Genomic DNA, 11,800 nt, shown 5'->3' with positions numbered 1-11,800 from the left:
TGTTGGAGCTTGTGTCTGGATAAGTGTCTTAGGTTTCTGTTGCTGTGAAAAAACACCATGACCACAGCAACTTCTATAAGGAAAACATTTAATTGGGGTGGCTCGCTTACAGAGGATGAGAAATTAAATTCAGATATTTTCAGCCAGAGGTTCAGTCCATTATCATTATGATAAGGAGCCTGGTGGCATACAGGCAGACATGGTACTGGAGAGTTAGTTGAAACTCTACATCTTGAAGGCAACAGGAAGAGAACTGTTTATTATACTGAGCAAAGCTTGAGCAAAAGAGGCCTCAAAGCCCACGCCCCACAGTGACATACTTCCTCCAACAAGGTCATACCTACTTCAACAAGGTCACAGCTCCTAAAAATGTCACTCCCTTTGGGAATCTTTTTCTTTGAAACCACCACAGTAAGATAAGGGGGGAAAACCCAAAGAATTGAGTAATATATACTTCTGAGAATATGAAAATCTAATACCTAGGATATACACATGCCTTTACAACAGCAGTAGCCATAGCTGCTATTCCTCAGAACTGAAACTGTGAATAGAAGAAGTGTGCTAAAGTATGTATAGATGACTGTGGGGTATGGGAGTCATGTGTGTGTGTGTGTGTGTATGTGTGTGTGTGTGTGTGTGTGCTGGTGTAAAAGAATGTGGCCCCAAAGAGAGTAACATTATTAGGAGGTGTGCCTTTGTTGGAGGAAGTGTGTTACTGCTATGGGGGCAGATTTTGAGGTCCGTTTTATTCAAACTTCCCTTAGTTTAACTGTCAGTTGACTTCCTATAGTCTCTGAGTCAAGATGTAAGGCTTCTTAGCTCCAGCACCACATCTGCCTACACACTGCCATGTTCCTGCCATGATGATAATGGACTGAACTTCTGAAAGTGTAAGTGAGCTACACTTATAAATGTTTCCTTTATAAAAGTTCCATGGTCATGGTGTTGAAAACCCTAATGAAGAAGGGGGTATAGCTCAGTTGGAAAACCATATGAATATCTGAATTTAATTTCTCAGTATCCTTTTAAAAATACTGGGTGTGGTGAGCCAGCACTGCAGACACAAAGACAGGAGGATCTCTGGGTTTCCATGGCCAGCCAGTCTAACTTACTTGGTGAGCTCCAGGCCAATAGAAACTCTGTTTCAAAGGAGAAGGAATGTGTTTTTGAGACACCTTGGGTTGTCCTCTGACCCATGTCCACAAGAACACACACAGGTATCTGTACTCACACATATATGTGAACACATACACACACATACACATGCACATTAGAAAATGTATACTCCTTTGCCTTTGTGAATCATAAGATTTCTCAACTCCACTCCCATTATATAAAGCTTTTGGGGATGTTTTGTGCCTCTATCTCTTGGGAACAGGATTAAAAATGATAAGCAAGTCATTTGGTCAGTTGATATATTATGAGATATACAGTATATTTCCTTCCTAAAGTTATACAAATCTATAGCAACTCTGTAGTAACAGCAATATGCCATCTGTCAGGATGCTTACCTTAGCATCTCCAAAATTCTAGTAACTACCCATGTGCCATTGTCATGAGGTTTGGGAATAACTGAGACACACAAGGAATATCCAATCTACTTTACTGTGACTTTTTCACCTGTAACTTTATGGGAATGGCTTTTGACTTCAAAATTGGAGTGATCTTCACATACAAATGATTAGTAATATAAATAATTAGGAGTATAGTAGAATAGCTGAAATTCTGTCTCCAATTGATGACCCATCCTATCTCCTATTACGGTTTTAATAACTGGTTTATGGTGCTTATTGTATCTATTTGATTTCATATTTTTTCTTTTTCTTCCTTTTCATTTTTTTGGTGCCAGTGATTGACTACATACTTCTCCATTCATGCCTTGAAGAACTATTAACTGGGTTGAAAATGCAATTTGATAGTGTACTAGCCTAGCGTGTACAAGATTCAATCTACAGCAGTACCCCATAAATTAAGCATAGTGATAGCATATTCCTACAATCCCAACACTTAGGAGGTAGAGGCAGAAAGACAGGAAATCCAAGGTCATGCTTCACTATTACATATTCTTCTTAGTGATTTTTGGGCCACCTTGAGCTATGTGAAACAATGTATCACAAAAAAAAGAACTAAATAAGAGATGCTTATTTTGTGTCAAGTATTGAACTGGATATTTGGAATTTAACAATGAGTAATAGCCTCCCTTCCCTGAGTTTTTATTCCAGTTGCAAATGTTCCAGGGAGGCAGCATAGCTGAGAAGTGTACTTTAGAAGGAACATGAAACAAGAGGAAGCATTGTTACCAGTCAATTGGCTAAGGTTCTTTTCCTCTACCTGAAAAGATATTGTGGGTAACCAAGAACAAGCTTGTTGACGATCCTTAGGCTCAGTCTAAGGCCTAGGGTCTGGATGACAGATCTAGAGGCTTACAATTCTATGCTTTGGAAGCCAGGGCTTCAGCTCTAGGTATTCTGGTTGGATGGTTATATCACTCTGGACTTTTACCACCAATGGCCCCAGAATTTCACAGGTAGTATTCTTAGCTCTCAGCCATATAGAGGGGTGAAAGCAGATAGGAGCAGTCTGAAATTCCTTCTGGTATGATATCTCTCACTATATATCTGAAGCACCTCAACCATGTAGGCATAATAGTTTCCTAGCCCAAGGTATTTGAGACCATTGGCCATTGAACTTTGTCAGCTCTCTGTAACACTTTGGGTAAGCAGGACTCATTGTTTCTCTTCTTCGGTCCCACATAGCCCTTGTTTTAATTACCTCTACTCCCAATCATCTCTACCCCTCCACTCTCCGGAACCCTTCAGTGTCCTCTGGTCACACTGTAGCTATCTCTGCTGCTGCTTCACTAATGCTACCATATTTGTTATGTGCTACTACATCTCTGATGCTACTTCTTCCAATTTCTGCTGTTACTAGGTCCCACCCACATACTAATGATAAAGACTAAATATGGAGAAGAAACGACTACTCAAAACATCTTTTATAGGGGCCAATGTTGTAGCATGGGGGTGGGTAGCACAGGAGTGTGCCTGTTTGTACAGCCAGAAGGAAGATGCCTGCACCAATCTGTCATCACTCACGTAAATGAAGAACTATGTTTGGACCAGTCATAGACTATTCTCCTTTTGGTTTCCATAAAAGCAGCTACTGAGTCTATTAGGGTGTGATGGCAATAAATGTGGGTACAGGTATGGGGAGAATGTGACATACTATGGAGTTATTATGAAGGTCTTCCTTCATATTCCCTTCTTTTCAGAAGGTTCAGAGTTAATATTCAAAGTTCTAAGATAGCTGATAGGCTTACTTTATTTCTTTTATCTCTTTACGACGCACGGATATGATATTCTGATGACGTCTAAGTGCCCTGCAATAGTCTTTTGTTTACACTATGTAGCTGCTGTCATTGATCAGGATTCTGCTTCTGTTGCACTCTGTGTCTTCTGCTTCCATTGTCACAGGTTTATTACAATGTTCCTGGGCATTCATACAATCCACCTATTATTATAAAATAACAAGAGAGAGGAAATTTATAAATATTAATGCCATTCTTTGGGGAAAAGGTGTGCCAATTTTTATTTGATGAAAGTAAACATTGGTGGCTCATTATTATGTTGGCTCCGAGTTGTAGTCTAGAAAGCTAAAAGGTCTTGAGATGAAATGTAGATCTGCTTCTGAACTGCCCCCTCTTCCTAAATAACTCCCATGACCCCTTCAATAAACTTGCCTTTAAAAAACAAAAGATCCTCCTAGAAATGAATCTAGCAGGTATAATTTAAGGAATGGAACCACTGCAATAAAAAAATGGGATCCTTATACATTAGGATAATCTCTGAAGATGATCAAAATGCTGATGTTATGCCTATTGCACACCTGCAGAATGAGAACCCTGAAGTCCAGGAATCCACACTGGGAAATAGTTCTTCAGGTAAATCTTTGTATATTAAGTTGTAGTTGGATTATACTAAAGATTTTAATATGAAGTTTCATTTTATTGATATCAGTGCCAATACCCAATGAGTAAACTAAGATTCATATTTATTGATTCAGATTATATTGACTCAGACTCTTTGCAGTGACATTCTGATATGTGAGGGGCTTAATCTTTTTTCTTGCCTGTTTTTCTAAAAAGATTTAAACAAATATTTTTCCTTGACAACTCATTAAGACAAATAGGTGCCAAAGTACAGAATTTCTAAGGTTATCAAGAAAATTACCTTAGGGAGGAGGAATTGGCATCTGTAGAGCAACATGATTTACACTGTGAGCTTTCCCCTAAAGGTGGGGTGAAGAAAGACAAAAGTATGAAAAGTTATCAATATTTAGTATTTCAAAAACAAAAGAAAATCATTCATCTGACTTATAATTTAACTCAGCACCTTAGAGATGGCTCAGAGCCCTGGCTGATCTTCCAGAGGACCCAGATTCAATCCCTAGCACCCACAAATGACTTACAACTGTCTATAACGCCAGTTCTCAAAAATCAAACATCTTCTGGTATCCATGGATATACAAATGGTACACAGACATATGTATATAGACAAAACAAACTATACACATAATATAAAATTTGAAAATAAAAAAATAACAAAAAGCTTCTCAAACTAATGTGAGTTTCTTATCTTTCCATAATTCTTGCTTTTGAAATCCAAAATATAGAAAAGGCAATTGTTTCATCTAAGTGCTACAGAAAATAATGTGAATATGTCTATGGTACCTTTATAAAACTTGGCACATGGTTAATACAAGATCTCTTTATATTGCTTGAATAAATAAAATATTTAGCCCAGTATGTACATTTTATACCCATTTGGTTATCAACATAATATGGAAGTAAATTTTTCCTGGGATCAATAGTCCACAATTTCTTCAACAATAGATCTACACAATACTATATTTGATATAACATAATTTGCTTGTTCTGTGCCCCACTGAAGGACATTTATTTCTAGGTATAGTCCTAACAGAAAATCTGAAATAGCCAATGGTGTGTTTTTCTAGTTATTTCTTGGGACAAATTCCTAAAGCAAAATTGTTGAGTATAAATTTATATATACTTAAAATAAGAACTTCCTGAAATGTTGAGTCACTGGTACATAATAAATCCTATTGGAACTATTTTTTCCATAATTGATACCTCTAGTAATCTGATATTTAATATATAAATTTCATTATTTTAATTTACCCTCCTACAAATAATGTTTAAGTATTCCCTTTTCTCCAGTTTTTATTTTGTGTCTTTTTTTTCTTTTAGTCCTGAGGAATTGAACCTGAATCTTAAACATGCTTGGCAAACACTCTACCACGTGTCTTCCTTTGAGAACTAGCTGTGTCATCCCCTAGAATGTGGCAGTAAGGCCCTGTTGTTGAATGTATCATATAGAATACGGAGAAATCAAACTAGTATTGGCCCAGAAGTTTCATCCCTATTGGTTAGCTTTCATAGTGCTAGAAGGTGATGTGCATGCTACTTGAGGAGAAAAGTAATCATCAATCGTATCCAGACATGAGCCTTGTTAGATAAGTATTGACTAGACTGACAAGACACACTCGCTAGTGCAATAGTGGCATAAATGTCATGGTAGTAACAAAACATCTTCTGTTTGGATTTAATATCAACTCCACAAGATGGAACCAATACCTGGCACAGCTATCTGGGTCAAGAACCTGTGACTGGACAGGTCACAGGTTTTAGGGGAGAAACTACTACTATTATTCTCTTGTTCTTCTAATGGGACACAATATTAAAATGACTCCTAACTAATTCTCATTACATTTATAGGAACATAGAAACTACTGCAAAGACCCACAACTAGTCATGGCACAGGGAATAACTGACTGGATTGCTCAGCCCAAAACGGAACTTCTATACCCACAACCCTCACCTCCAAGGCTTAGGAATCATTTCAAAGGAGGGAGAAGAAAGATTGTAAGAGCCAGAGATAATACATGACTACAAGGAAACAGATTTTTTCAGACATGATAGGGCAATTGAAGATATCAACTGAACGTATCTCAAACAGTTGTGACAGTGAGAACAAGACCTGAAGAAGCCCAAGTCAGACAAAATTCAAGCATGGAGTGAGGATGTGAGCATGATGAAGCTGAGAAGTTACTAGTAATTAATAGTTACTGGGAGAGAGAGAGAGAGAGAGAGAGAGAGGAGAGAGAGAGAGAGAGAGAGAGAGAGAGAGAGAGAGAGAGATCTTATGTGATATTGTTACCTCTAGGAGGCAGAGTCAAAGTAAATATTTCTTCCCATGCCTTTGCAGCTCAGCTAAATTAAAATTGAGGCCCAGATATAATTATAGACTTGTTTCTGTCTTTATTTTTGAAACTTTTTTTAAAGTCCTGTTAAGAAAACACACACAAACATTCCCCAAAGTTTCATTTGGCTATTCTAATTAAATGCACAAGTAAGTTATACATTTTCTTTCTCTCTTTAAACCTACTAATGGAAATTTTTAAATCTTTCAAAATTAGTGTGAGTCCCATAGAAAGAACCACAGGTCACACCAGAGCTATATCTGTTACTAAATAGTAACACAAAATAACAGAAATGAATTCATCACTTTATGAATTACCGTTGGGGAGGAGAGGGAGGAAAGAGCTGAACCAGCAACCAAAAATTCGTCATCTGACAAGATTATGGTAAAATTAATCTCACTTGTTTATTAAATTCACTTCTCTGAAAAGAAAGTTCCCAAACCCCCTGTTGGTAGAGCCACCTTACTATTTGAGCTAATCAAGTCAGCTGTGTGGAAATTCTATCAAGCATTCATCAATCAACCACACTGAATGACCAAAGCAAACAAACAAAAAGACTGAACTACAGAACCATCAATTCAGCCTCACACTGCAGGCACCGCCAAAGGATTGCAGGGACACATAAATATTTTGAAATATGTTTAAATAATGTGTCCTAACTACTAGTAAAAATTTTCCAAGCAAATGTTATTTAAAAAATGTTTGGGCTATCCACAGATGTTTTTATAAGCATTCCAACCAGGCAAATCCTGAAGCCTCAAGAAAAAAAAACATATCTGGCCACCAGGAGAACTCTTAAGAAAGCTTAGTGTTGAAGAGAAGGTTACCTATGAAAATGTAGACAGAAATATTTGAGCCATCAGGATAGTCTAAAAACAAACGCACGCTGCACCATAAAAACAGAAAATCAGAAACCAGAGTATACATGCCAAAGACCAGTAGGGTATAAAAAATGCCCAAAGAAATCATTAAAGACAAAACTCCTAAAGCTCCACTGAGTTCATTTTGTGTTGGCATCTACTGCTGGGCATAGGACCTACCCTTAAGTGTGGTTTGTATACCCAGTGAAACTCCATCACAGAAAACTTATTTTTTTCTTTGCAGGCAGCTGTCAATGGGAGCTAGCTTCTGCATTAGGGATGGGGGCTCATGTCCAATTTCCCCCTCAGACTTGGACCCCATCATACTTCTTTTTGATTAGTTCTCAAAATCTGATGGCAAATATTGTTATTACTGTTTCATATGTTGAATTTATTAGCTAGATAGTGATTTTTGTAACTTATAGCCCATGGGCCTTCTGAAATTATAAAATAGGCTTTGAAAACACAGTATTCTTTCATTCCCTTAGAAAAAATACAGAATATATCAATGACTAATATTAAGAAAATGTCTTATGTAATACATGAGCAAAACCAGGAAATGTGAGGGAATGTATAAAAGTCTATTAATGGTTTGTTTTGATTTGATTTGATTTGATTTTTAGATGGATGTTTACTGTCTGACTTCTATGTAGATCATACTGGCCCTGATAGAAATATGCCTGCCTCTCCCTCAAGAGTTCTGGGCTTAAATAAGGCTTATGCCACCCAATACTGCTGGCGTGTTTTTAAGACATCTGCTAGCCATTCACTATTTTCATCCTATATATTGTCAGCATCGTATTGTATCTTAATGTACAGCTCTGTGTTCCCAGTTTCCTTCTTACTTTCCTGACCTAACTATGGACAGATTCCAAATGTTGGATACTGTGAAGGTAACAGGAAGCTTATGCTTGACTTGCCTAAACTTCCAGATCTTTCACTTCTGCAAAGTCTTTTCCATCTCAACCCTCAAATGCAGATAGTGTTCAAAGTTCTGAGATCAGTCTATGCTTCCATGCTAACTCCCTTGAGAACTCCAACCATTTGACTGTATGATAAGGCCATGGTAGCTTGTAAGGACAGGCTTTACAGCCTTTTTCTGGCCCTGATGAACTTCCATCTTCACCCTCGAGTTTCCAACTGGACGTTGGAGATCTTCACTTGCTTCGCATTGATGCATCACACTCAAAATGCCTAAAGAAAAGTTCAAATGTTCATCAGTTTTCCGTCAACAAATGTAAAGACCTCATCTCCATGGATACCAATGCTATACCCCAGTCATCTTTTTAAAATACATCTGAGATGGAGAAGTGGCTCTTTGGTTAAGTTACCTTGCAAGACTGATGATCTGAGTTTGATCCCTGAAACTAATGTAAAGATAGGAGAGAACTAACTCTGTAGTTGTTCTCCATGTGCAGGCCCTCTCATACACAGTCTGTGGCACATGCATGCTTGCATGCTCTCTGTCTTTCTCTCTCTCTCTGTATCTCTCTCTCTATATATATATATATGTATACACATATATATTTTTTAAAATATATTTGCAAGGGCATGGAACAGGATCATTGTGGGGATGAGTGTAGAGAAGAACTGTGTGTGTGTGTGTGTGTGTGTGTGTGTGTTGCGGGGTAACATAAGCAAAGTAAAATGATGTATATATGAAATATAGTGAAACTCATTATTCTGAATGTTAAAATATTAATAAATGATTGTGATAAAAGATATAAATAAATAATTAAAATACCCCTGCTAGATTAAATTGTTAACTTCTATTGATTGACTATCTCAAGATCCAACCCTTCTCTTTAATTCAACCAATACTGCTAACCCAGTTCAGTCAACAGCCATCATCCATTTGCTATGGCTTCCTGACTATGTCTGGTTTCCTGTCTCCTTTTGCTGTTGTTAGGGCAACCATCCAAAAGAGATGGGCCATGGTCCAGGAGTTAAGTGAACCTCTGAAAATGACACTTCAGCCTCATGTCAGCCAGAAGTTAGAAGCTGGCTCATAGAACTTCTGGTGCTTTATTTTCCTTCCCTGCAAGATGGAGAGATCCAGACAGAGCAGCAGGGGCTTTGAAGGCTCCACTGTCAGAAAAGCTAGTCTGTCATTGTGTAACCCTCCTGTTGACATTTTCATGTCATGGATTCTGTTGGACTCAAAGCTCCTCACATTCAAACTGCACTCTATGCATTATGGTTTGAGGTATTCACTTTAACAACAGTAGCTTTTATTTTTATTTTTTTGAAAAATGTATTTAGACAGTCTGGGGATGACTCAGCAGTTAAGAGCACAGACTACTCTTCTGGAGAACACAGGTTCAATTCCCAACACCCACATGGCAGCTCACAACTGTCTCTAATTCCAGTTCCACAGAATCCAACACCCTTTTATGATCTCCTAGGGCCATGTGCACATATGATACACAGATATATATGCAAGCAAAATACCCGTATACACAAAATAATAAAAATGTTAAGATTTACTAAGAAAGACAATTTTTCAAACATTACAACTCTATTACATTAAAGTATAAGATAGTACATATCCTAATCAAATATCATGTGATGTTTAAATCAGCTCAAAGATACCTTCTTTATTATTTATCATCTTCATTTATTTATCATTATTGTATGCGTGTGTGTATGCGCGTGTGTGCATGTGTGTGTGCATGTGTGTGTGTGTGTGTGTGTGTGTGTTCATAATGTGGGGGTGGGAAGTGTAACATATTGTGGTCAGAGGACAGCTTTTGTTGAGTCAGTTGTTTTCTTCCACTTTTACATGAGTTTGGAATGGAGCAAAAGTTGTTGAAATTGCCCAGGAAACACCTTTACTTGATGAACCATCTTGTTATCACTCATTTATCATCTCAAAAAATATTTTAGACTCATTAATTTTATTTAACGTACTAGTATTTTGCCTATGTGTGTGTTAGTGTGAGTGATTGTGTGCAAGTATGAATATGTGAGTGTGTGTTTGTGTGTACGCACCATGTGCATGCTTGGTGTCTGTGGAGATCAGAAGGTTCTAGAACTATGAATAGTTGTGAACCACCATCTGAATGCTAAGAATTTGAACTTAGAGCCTCTGCAAAAACAACAGGACTCTTAACCACCGAGCCCTCTCTCCAACCATAATACATTTATCATCTTAAAGACAAACACATTTAAAACTCATTGCTGTTTTGAAAGGTGCAGTGCAATCATGACCAGTGGTTTCCAGATCACTGGATACAGTGGAATACCAGAACTTCTTTCTCCTAACTCACTATCACCTACTGCCCATTGTTCAGTCTTTATTTCCCTTTTCTTCTTGCCAACTGCTAGGGACCACCGTTCTCCTCTCAACTTCCATGAGATCCACTTTTCTAGATTCCACAGATAAGTGACATCATGTAGTTTAAGCCTGTGTATTACTTATTTTATTTAATATTATGACTTCCATTTCCATCCATGTCACAAATAACAGAATTTCATTTATGCTATGACTGCCAAGGTTCCATGGTGTGTAAGTACCACATTTTTATTATCCATTCATCAATCCAAAGACATTGCAATTGCTTCTATTGCTTAACATTTGCAAATAGTACTGATGGAAGTGCGGATATTTTTTCAACAAACTGGTTTCATTTCCTTCAGATATACACTCACTAGTGAGACTGCTGAGTCATATGGTGGCTCTATTCTTAATTTTTGAGAAACTTCCACAATGTTTTCCATAATATCTGTACTAATTTACCTTCCGACAAATAATGTTCAAGTATACCCTTTTCTCCAGTTTTTATTTTGTGTCATTTTGTTTTTTTCTTTTAGTCCTGGGGAATTGAGCCTGAATATTACGCATGCATGGCAAACACTCTACCACTGAATTGCACCCATAGTTTGTCTTTTTAGCTGGTCTTTGCATTTTGATTAGCATTTCCCTGATAATTAGTAGTGGTGATATTTGCATGTATCAGTCTGTCTTCCTTTAAGGACCAACTGTGTTGCTGTTATAGTTGGTGCCCTGGGAGAACAGGGCCTAAAAATAAGGTGGACTAAAGCCTCATACAATAACCAACTTTATTCAGAGCTTCAGACAATTTAGAAGACTCATGTGAGTAAAGTATATAATCATAAGGACAAGCCACATGTGGAGGAAAACTTTTTCCAAAAGGCATATAAATAAATAACCTTAGCCAGCTATATGCTATAATCAGGTGTAAGGAATAATGTGAAGGAAACTCATTCCTATCCACTACTCCTGCGAGTAGCACAAATACGCATCCCAAGAACAACCCATGCTAAGGAAGAACACAGATTACAAGACTCTCGTCTTGTTTCCTTTGAGTTTTCTCACATTGTCTCAGAAATCTCCTCACACAGCTTTGTTCATGGTGTTCTGACATATCTGATTGGGTCTATGGCTTTTTAAAAAATATCAGGTTATTTGGTGTAATGTTATTAGGTTTGGGGGTCCTTACATAGTCTAGATTATAACCCCTATCCTCCATATCCAGTATGGTTTGGTCTGGAAAACCTGATTAGGGTGACAGGTAAATGAAGAAAGGACAGACACATATACAGAAAAGCTGGGATCAAATGGGCCATACTTGCTCTGCTGAAGAGGCACTAAACATAGCAGCAATTCTGACCTTAGTATGTGTTATTATGTACAGCAC

The 11,800-nt window shown here is 37.6% G+C and overlaps 1 long non-coding RNA gene across 1 annotated transcript in view; it reads right to left on the bottom strand.

The window, feature by feature from the left end:
* Positions 1-2,993: 2,993 nt before the first annotated feature.
* Positions 2,994-11,800, bottom strand: part of LOC121141945 — a 31,787-nt gene continuing 22,980 nt past the window's right edge. Inside the window, exons 4-5 of the long non-coding RNA XR_005878923.1 lie at positions 4,230-4,287; positions 2,994-3,510 (exon numbers count right to left, since the gene is read on the bottom strand). This is a non-coding gene — a long non-coding RNA (uncharacterized LOC121141945). The remainder of the gene's footprint in view (positions 3,511-4,229; positions 4,288-11,800) is intronic.

The sequence above is a fragment of the Mesocricetus auratus genome, unplaced genomic scaffold (genome assembly GCF_017639785.1).
Source record: "Mesocricetus auratus isolate SY011 unplaced genomic scaffold, BCM_Maur_2.0 Super-Scaffold_100008, whole genome shotgun sequence".
Lineage (NCBI taxonomy): Eukaryota > Metazoa > Chordata > Mammalia > Rodentia > Cricetidae > Mesocricetus > Mesocricetus auratus.
Note: the sequence above shows the minus strand (reverse complement) of the source record. Positions and strands in the feature narration are given on the sequence as shown.